This window comes from Solanum dulcamara, chromosome 9 (assembly GCF_947179165.1).
Source record: "Solanum dulcamara chromosome 9, daSolDulc1.2, whole genome shotgun sequence".
NCBI classification, from domain to species: Eukaryota; Viridiplantae; Streptophyta; class Magnoliopsida; order Solanales; family Solanaceae; genus Solanum; species Solanum dulcamara.
The window spans coordinates 73,330,156-73,340,869 of record NC_077245.1 but is presented as its reverse complement, the minus strand read 5'-3'; positions in this window follow the sequence as shown (position 1 = coordinate 73,340,869).

The following is a 10,714-nucleotide window of genomic DNA, read 5'->3' as shown; positions in this document are numbered from 1 at the left end:
TTTGTGACAATAATATTATGTTGAATTTTTCTAAAAGTGTAATATTTATTTATCTAATTAATATTCATTTTAAATTTTGATTAATTATTAGGATGACAAAGAAGATGGAGAGGATTTAATTAAGGTAGAATATCACATTTTTTCAAAAAACATTTTTTGTAGTGGAGCTATATTTGTTCCAAAACTTAATGGTGTTGATGAAGATGATGGTTGGATAGTGACATTCACACACAATAAAAATACAAATCAATCTCAAGTAAGTTAATCATAGTATAACTATCATATTTTTTTTCGATTTGTGTGTCCTCTTAATCTTTTACATGTATTTGTGATAATTATATGAGATGTTTACAAATGACATACAATGAACCCCATAATAGACTTTCTATATAAAACATGAATTTAAATTAGTCAAGTCAGTGAGTTTTGAAATAATACTTTTTTTTTGTTATGTCGATTTTAAAATTTGAGGGTTGATTGATTAATTTGGAATTTAAGTTTATTCTGATATGCATAAAATTTCAATCTTGCAGGTTTATATAGTTGATACAAAAAATTTTGAAAGTGAGGCTGTTGCTATAATTATTTTACCAAGTAGAGTGCCATATGGATTTCATGGAGCATTTATGCGATTCAATTAATTATAAATACACTGTTATAACCCGTATTTTGCTCATTTGGACATTTTGGGATAATTGTAACGAGTTAAGGACCATGCTATGTCTTGACCTTGTCTTACACATAAGTTGGTTATGAAAATTTTAGAATTCGGAAATATTGGAAGAGGCTAAAGGCAAAATTGGAATTTCAAAAAAAAAATGTTTCATGAATTACAAAAAAAAAAATAGGAACTAAGTGAGTGAGCTTGAAAAAAAAAAGAAGAAAAACAAGAGAGGCCCAACACAAGGAAAGGGCCCAAGTCTTGGAAACTTAACCCATTAATTAAGTAGCCTCTCTCTCTCTATATATATATAATATATGGTAAAATTACCCTTTTACACATATTCCCCTAATATATTTACTTTTATTCCCATATACACCAAAAAATTTCCAAATTCCCTCTTTTTCCTTTCTCTCTCTATACCTCTCTGATACATCCGCCTATTCCTTTATTCTTGCCCTAATTTGCTATAGTTAATTTGTTACTCTTCAACTGTTAATCAATTTCAAGGTTCCAAATAAGGTATATTTCAATCTTTCCTTATATGGAATTTTACTTCATCCTCATTCAATCTGATTTCTCCTAAAATTTGTATATTTTGATTTCTTCTGAAAATCTTTGAAAAATCTTCTAAATTTTTATCATTTGTTTTCTTCTGTAAATCTTTCTGTTTTTGTTTCTCATCCCTTCAATGGAATCCGTTCATGGTCTCAAACAGTCCACTAAAAATCAACGAATTCTTGTTTCTCCTGGTTCTGATTCGTCTTGGGAAGATTACGACGAAGTTAGATCCAAACATCGTAACGATCCAACACTGATGAATAAGCTACGTGAGAAATTGAAGTCGAAAGCTACAGTTAAACATGCACCCAAAGAAATAGACAACAAGATTGAAGGGGTTACAACACGCCCTAATCTCCCAAAGGTATGTGTTCAATTAAGTTTTTTGTTTTAGAATGAAAATTTTGTGAAGGTTTTAATGATTCTGATACATATCATTTATGTATCAGATTCATAATGTATTTTTAAAAGGAATTTTTTTTGGAGATTTTATATTTCTGATACATCATGTTTAAGTGTCAGTTTCTGTTGTTTTAATTTTAATGATTCTGATATATATACATTTATGTATCAGATACATAATGTCTTTTTCAAATGTATTTTTTTGGAGATTTTCTATTTCTGATACATCATGTTTAAGTGTCAGTTTCTATTGTTTTAATTTTTAATGATTCTGATACATATACATTTATGTATCAGATACATAATGTCTTTTTGAAATGTATTTTTTTGGAGATTTTCTATTTCTGATACATCATGTTTAAGTGTCAGTTTCTGTTGTTTCAAGTTTTAACGAAGCTGATACGTATCATTTATGTATCAGATACATAATGTCTTTTTCAAATGCAATTATTTGAGATTTACTATTTCTGATACATTATGTTTAAGTCTTAGTTTCTGTTATTTCAAGTTTAATGATTCTGATACATCTACATTTATGTATCAGATACATAATGTCTGTTTCATATGCAATTTTTTGAGAATTATTATTTCTGATACATCATCTTTAAGTCTTAGTATTTGTTATTTTCAAGTTTTAATGATTCTGATACATATACATTTATGTATCAGATACATAATGTTTTTTTCAAATGCAATTTTTTGGAGATTTACTATTTTTGATACATCATGTGTAAGTGTCATTTTTTGATGTTTCAAGTTTTAATGATTCTGATACTTCTACATTTATGTATCAGAATATAATATATAATTGTTTTTGATACATCTTCTGTATGTATCAGATTCTCATCTCATGCATCAGATATTTTAATGCATATGATACATCGTATTTATGTATAAAGTTCAAGTTGTATTTAACCATTTTCATGTCAATGCAGGAAATGAAATACGTCATCAAGAAGATCCCGTCCCACCCATTGAGATTCAGAACGGCATATAGGGCTAATTTTCTTGATGATTTTGAATCATCAATAGGTGGAGATATTGTTGTCAGAAGGCCATGGATGGTTGTGTTAGCGATAACGACGATCCAAAAAAAACTAGGAGAGACATCTCTCCAAACCAAGGAGAACTGATTGATGTCCAGTAGTTTTTTTTTTATAGTAAACATTTTAGGTGATTCTGATTCTTTTAATGTATCTGATACATAAATTGTAATGTATCAGATTTAATATGTTTTAATATTTCCATACATCAGATTTACTATGTTTTTCTCTGGTGTCAAAATCGAATATAAAATCAAAGTTTATGTTTTATATTTCTACTGTATCAAACTTGTATCGAGTATAATATTCATAAGTGTCATATTTTGTGAATTCTGATAAATGAATCAAGTTTTATTTATTATGATACATCATGCACATGTATCAGATTCTCATTTCTCAATATTTAATGATTCCGATACATTAATTTTTAAAATTTACGCACATAACTGTCGCCTTCTTTAATAGATCAGTAATTGATATAAAGAGCCAATCTTTTATTCATAAATAGCTGATGTGCATTAACTATTCTATAGCTAAAGTTATGTATCAGATACATAACTTATGTATCAGCAAAAGTGAAAAAATAACTGAAATCAAATTCGGTATGAATTGATGCTCTGTTTTTTCCATTCGAGGCGACGCTCTGTTTTTTGGCTTGAATCTTCATGGACATAACAATTGATTTTTTTAACAATTGATGTATCAGATACATAACTTATGTATCACCAAAACTGGAAAAAAATTGAAATCGAAGTTGGTTTGAATTTATGCTCTGTTTTTTTGGCTTGAATCTTCAACTTCACAACCGTTATTTTTTTAACCAAATTAATCCCATTAATTAGATTAGTAATTGATTTAAAGAACCAATCATCCCTTATATTAAGATATTATCTATAAATAGATGATCTTCATTAATTACTCATTAGATAATTGATGTATCAGATACAAAACTAATGTATCAGAAAAGTTGAAAAAAAGGGGATATCGGGTAATTTTGATACAATGAGGGATGTATAGTAATTAGAATTTTTCATTATGGGATTTAGATAAAGTTTACTATATATATTGATGAATTTTAAGTCATCTTTATCCATTAAGTCTCTTTATCAACAAGAAGCTTCAAGAAAAATCTAGAGAAAAGAAAGGGGAGAAACTTGAAGCTAGAGAGAGAGGGAGCCCGAATTTGGGAGAAACAAAGGTGAGTCTCCGATTTTGTTCCGTGAATTAATTATCTAGGGTGAACCACGATGTTATAAAGATGTTAGTAATGAAAAATTATGGTTTGGAGCAGCCCAAAATGTTACCAAGCAGCCCCGAAGTTTCAGCTGCGCTAAGGAGGTTTCCGAGGCACAATTTTGGCTAGTTTTGACCAATTTCGGGTAAGGTAAGGGTTCTCCTTTAAATTTGGACTTTATGAGGTTATTTTGAAGTGTATTAGGTACCTTTTATACTGCTGAAAGTATAAAAAAATTGTGGATATGCTCAGCGAAAGCAACAATCTAAATTGAAGTCGTCGTAGTTAAATTGTAGTCGAAATGAGGCGTTGTGCGTGGGGGGGCTGCTGCTAGTCGTGTGGTGGTGTGTTGCAGGGCCTAAAATTGTTCTAAAGGAGGTGGGGGAGCTGTTGGTTGCATCCACACGACCCCCGCTTCGTATGGTTAAATGTTTTGCAAAATGGAAACTAGAAACTCTATTTTTGTATCATAGTTTGGAGCTTGTATTGTGTAAGGTTGAAGTGATTAAATTATAAATATGTTGCTAGTTTTTGTTATTGGTATGGTTGTTGATATTGTGGCCGAGTTGGAATCTCGGGAATGTTGAAGTTGTAGGGGAAATGCTGCCCGATTTTCTGTAGCATCGGAACTAGTAACAAACTAGTCGGGGGTAATAGATAAGGAAATGACTCCTATTAGTATTTGGTTGTGGAGTGGGCTATTGGAAAGTGAAAGGCTATTAATCTTAGTATTATTTTCATGTCAATAGGTTAAGGAGGTATCAAGGCAAGCCGGATTTCTATTAATTCCGAAAAAGGTATGTGAAGCTATCCTTTTCTTCTTTTGGCATGTCTTAGCTTTAAGTGATTGATATATGAAATGTGGGGATAATTTCATTCGTAGAACTCCAAGTATGACTCATAAGTCTTATTCACTTCTCAATGGTAGAATTCCTATACTAGTTGAGTTATTGCCTCTCAAGGCTTCTATACGATGAAGAGTAGTAAGTATGTGAAGTTTCCTTCTTTCTCTTGGCATGTTTTGGCATAATTAAGTAAAGCTATCCTTCTTTGCTTTTGATATGTCTTTGACATAAGTTATGATGTTATGATGAAATGTTTATGGTACCGAGTCCCTTAATGGGCCAAGTATGATATGTGTTACTACCTAAGGATCGGGCCGTACGTTCCACGGCACATATGTATATAATGGATTTATGAGGGAAAGTAGAGGGTATGTAAAGCTTATTCTCTTTCTTTTTTTGGCATGGCCCATAGAAAGTCACGGACGAAGAATGCACAAAGTTGTCAAGAAGCTCTTATTCTTAAGTACACTAAGATGGCTAACTTGTTTAATTTCTTAGAACTTAAGTCCTTTTGCCTCGATTCATGTGAAAGTATCCAACCATCCTAAGTTGGTATAATTTAGGTTGTGGTATAAAGCATGACTCCTATTCACTCCTTTAAGCTAGAACTCTTCCAATAATTGAACTATGGCTTCTCAAGTTTTTCTATACCTTGGAAAGTAGTAAGTAGGTAAAGTTAATCTTCTTCTTTTTTGGCATGAACTTTATGAAATAAATAGATGAAGTATGGGTGATCCCAATGAAGCCTCATTCTCAAGTCCACTAAGATGGTCATTTTCTTGAATTCCAAAAGATATTTTATTACGCCTTGATACGAGTAGATGACTCCAAAAGGGCTACTTTAATGCAAAACATAAGGATACTCCAAAGGTACTTGTTATGGCTATTGTCTTAATTTTTGAGTAATAGTTCATTTTGATTAGTCCAACAAGTCTCCAATGAGGGTGTAAATTGCATAGGGTTACTCACTACTCCACTCGTGTATACCGTGATAAATTTTCACCGAGTCCCGGGCTGGCTATAATATTACTATATGATATACGAATCGGGCCGAACGTTCCTCGGTATTACTATATGATATACAGATCGGGCCGAACGTTCCTCGGTATTACTATGTGATATACGGATCGGGCCGAACGTTCCTCGGTATTACTATATGATATACGGATCGGGCCGAACGTTCCTCGGTATTACTATATGATATACGGATCGGGCCGAACGTTTCTCAGTATTACTATATGATATACGGATCGGGACGAACGCTCCTCGGTATTACTATATGATATACGGATCGAGCCGAACGTTCCTCGATATTACTATATGATATACGGATCGAGCCAAACGTTCCTCGATATTACTATATGATATACGGATCGGGCTGAATGTTCCTCGGTATTATTATATGATATATGGATCGGGCCGAACAATCCTCGGCATTATTATATGATAAATGGATCGGGTCGTACGTTCCTCGGCATTATTATATGAGATAGCACTAATAGCACATAGATGCTTATGATAACAGAGTGATATGGTTGTTACACCGGGTCCCCGAACGGGCCGGGTATAGTATGCGATGATAGTATGTATGACTTTACTTTATGAGATGTAGGTACAGTGGTTTGTTGAATGTTATACTTGCCCCTGCATCCTTATGTTAGTTGTGCCATTCTTTTGATGTTTTATACTTTACATACTCAGTACATATGTTGTACTGATCCCCTCTTTTAGGGGAGTTGCGTTTCATGCCCGTAGGTACAGACGCACTCTTTGGGGATCCGCCATTTTAGAATTCCACTCAGTAAATTTGGAAGAAGCTCCATTGAATCGGAGCCGAATTTTGGTACTAAACCTTTTATGTATATATTTATTTGATTGTGGGTACGGTGGGGGCCCTGTCCCGCCTTATGTTACTATTCGTACTCTTAGAGGTTTGTAGACATGTATGTGGGTTGTATATGTATGCGTGTAAGGTTTTGCCTATATGTTACGATAGCCTTGTCGGCTTATATATTGTCTTGCCTGTTGGTACGTTATGACTCAAAGAGGAGACATGTTTACTTATAGTTAGCAAGGGTACACGCGAGTGTCCAGTTCAGGCACCCATCACGGCCTACAGGGTTGGATCGTGACATACACTACTAAAAAAACGCTGAAGACCAAAAAAAAGAAGGAAAGATTATTTAGGTGAGTAATTTTTAATAAATAATTATTGATTATCATTTATAGCAATACATAACAACACTATGATAAATCTGTTATATATTAAAAATGAATTATATATGTTGACAACCAATTTTGACCCTCCACAATGCAACTTAGCTATCGAGTTTCTTTAAATTTCAAACATTTTTTAAATAATTAGCTTTTATAAAAACAAAGATATTTTCATGTTATTCTTAACTATTTTTATCTTTTTATAAATTTTAATATAATATACATATTTCTATATAACTATATCTTTGATTACTATTTATGTGGTTATTCGAAAATTATCAAAAGATTTTATTTTTTACTAAATACAAAGTTAGTTATGTTAGTTTAATTATAATTTGTATTTTTAAAATTTTTAGTTTTTTCTAAAAAAAACCATTCTCCCACATCGAAAATTGATGAAGAATTTGTAAAAGTTGTGAAAATTTTTATCTTTCAATCTATATTTTTCTTCTAGGAAAATACGAGATTGAAATCGAAATTTAGACTAAGAACAGTGTTTTTATAACATCAAACCCACGAAAGTTCGACTCTAAATTTTCAATTTTTCTTTTTGTGGATTGGAGTTCCATCAAGCTCTTGGGTGGTGGTGAAATTGTCTTCCGCACGTCGTCTTCAGTCTCATTGCCCGAAAAAAGGTAAAATCTTTTCTCAACTTTATTTTATTTAATTAATTCATGTTTTATATTTAGTTGATTTGTAGTCTTATTTTTGTTAGTTAGCATGTATTAAGAATAATTATATTAATGATAGAAATTTCTTATAGTTAGCATGTGTTAGGATTAATTAGCTATCATTTGCTAGGATTATTTCATGAAAACTTTTAATTTTGTTCATTATTTTTTCAAGTAGTTTTCTTTGACAATATAGATTTTCATGTTTTCAATTTCTTCTTTTAACATGATTTAGATAACAAAAATATGCTTAAAGTCGTTATTTAATTAGAACTTTCATGGCCTAATTGATTTAATTCTTTCTTTAAAATTTGAGTTAGTATAGCGTATATATTAAATCTGTGTTCTTTAGTTACTGAATATATTTCTTATTTTATTTCCTTTGTCTATATATATGCATGTTGTTAGTCACTTCTAGGATGTCCATCAATTTGATAGCTTAAAATATCATGTTATATTCCTTGGTTTAGCTTAAAATGAGTAAATGCTTATGTAATTTTATTTTGGTACATGTGATATCAATTCGAGTCCATCTTTGAATTTCATCCTTGCATATCATTGAGTTTTGAGTCTCCCATCATCTTGCTCGAATTGCTGGAAAGTTGATATATGAAAAGGAAGCTAATATACATGGTTTGAATATTGATATTGGGTTGTATACATGGAATAAAGGTGGAAAACAGTGTCGTATACACTGATATACAGTATCTATACAGTTCGATATGTCAGAAAACAATATTGTATACGCTTATATACTATATATATACAGTCTGATACATAGTGATACAACAGATACATGGAAAAAACAGGTGGTATATTGTGTGTGTACAGTTTGATATACAGAAATAATACTGTATACACTGTATACAATATATATACAGTCCGATATACAGTGTATATACAACTGCAATATACATTGAAATTGTGCTTAAGGCCCAAAATGCAGATGACCCAACAACTTAGTTCAGACGTACAAAAACTAAGTGTCGGGCTATATTTGCATGTGTTATTTATTGTTTAGTTATATTGATTCAGATTGTAATAATTTATTTACTTATGTTATTTATACTTTTTTAGATATTAATTTTTATTTATTTTAACTTAATTAGATTCTCCTAAAGATAAATCAATTCATGTTAATTTACTCTTTAAATAATTTTCTACCTTTACTTAGTCATTTGATAAATTTTTACTTGGAAACAACTTCTGGCAGAAATGCAAGGTAAGGCTGCGTACAATAGACCCTTGTGGTCGGGCCCTTCCCCGGACCCTGCGCATAGCGGGAGCTTAAGTGCATCGGGCTGCCCTTTTTTTATACACATGTATATTATTTTCAATGTTTAAGTTTGATCATTTTTTCTAAAAAAAATAATAATTTTAAAGTCTTCGTTTCCTTTTAAATTAATATTTTCAAAAGTTAGTCAACTAATTTTTCAAATCATCGGATAACCGCGCGTTAGCGGCCACTTTGAATGCTTAACACATTCTCAAAGTGGAAATGAGAACCTCGTACCTTTTTCTCTGAATTTTTAAAACTTAAATCTGTTAGGGTCTTTTAAATTAAGTTTTCTTAATTTCTTTAAAAAAACTTAATTGGCGACTCTTCTTTTCTAAAATTGTTTTTTTCTCTAAAAAGTTGAATTTATTTTAATCCATCTTTTTTCGACATAGCATTATAAATGCATTATAAATGTTTTAAAATATATTATGCATGTTTGGTAAGAAATTAACATGATGTATTATATACATGTTTGGTAAGAAATTGACACGATGTATTATAAGTGTGTTAAAGTGTGTGATAAATATATTATTCATGAAAAAAAACTTGTATTATATGTGTTTTATAAATTATTCTCGGTATTATAAGAAAATATTTACCATTTATATCAATAATATTTTTTTACTGATTCTTTAAACTTTGATATTCAGATGATCAGTTTGGTTCTCGATTTTTGATTCCGAGCTAATTAAAATATCAAAATTTTATTGCTTAAATAGGATATTAATTAGGAGATTGATAACAACCAAAATAGGGTCCAACTAAATGGAGAAAATAAAGGATTGATATATATGGTCATTTATTAAACATTATATTTAAGAAAAAGTATATTATTATTTAATTATTTAATAAAATATAATCAACTAATTTATAAATTAAAATTGATCTATTAATACTTGTAATTTAAACTTTATAAGTAGTAATTTTTTTAAAAAAATTACAAATATATGTTGTAATATTAACCCTTAAATAGATGTGTGGAGTGATTTTTCCTATAAAGAAAGGTAATTTTACTTAAATCCATAGTGAAAAGCCAATTACAATTTATCCCAACTTTTTTGGTAATTACCTGAACTTCCTTTTTTTTTTCCAAATTCTGATAGATACGAATGCCGCTGATACATCGCAATTTGATATATAAGTCATTTTCATGATACATCGCTAGTTGATACAAACCAAACATTGTAATATCAATAAAACTTATGAATCAGCTTATAACACCTAATATATCATGAACACAATAAAAATAACAGTAAAACTTATGTTTTACTGATACATTGCGTGTTTGATTTGTATCAACTAGCGATGCATCATGAAAATGACTTATATGTCAAATCGTGATGTATTAACGTCATTCGTATGTATCAGAAGAGAAATTTTTGAAATTTTTATAAATGGTAGAGAATAATTAAAAATATAAAAATATAAGGTGTGTAATTTGATAATTGTTTCCTTAATACACCTTATTGGACATCCTAGGAACCCAAACAAAGCAGACCAATTTAATACAAGAATAATTGGGTTATTTATGTATTAATTTTATATATTGTTTTGGTTTAATATATTAATTTTATACAATATTTGGTTGGTAAGTTTCAAATATTGTATAAAAATTATTTATGTATTATTTTATACGGTGTTTGATTTAGCAATTCTACATAATTAATACACATAATTTATGAGGAAATTTATATATAATTTTATATGGGGTAGAAGGTGAAAATATTAATTATACATGGATTAAAATAATAAAATTACATATTTACCCTTATCAATGCACTTTCAAAATTATTTTTTATCA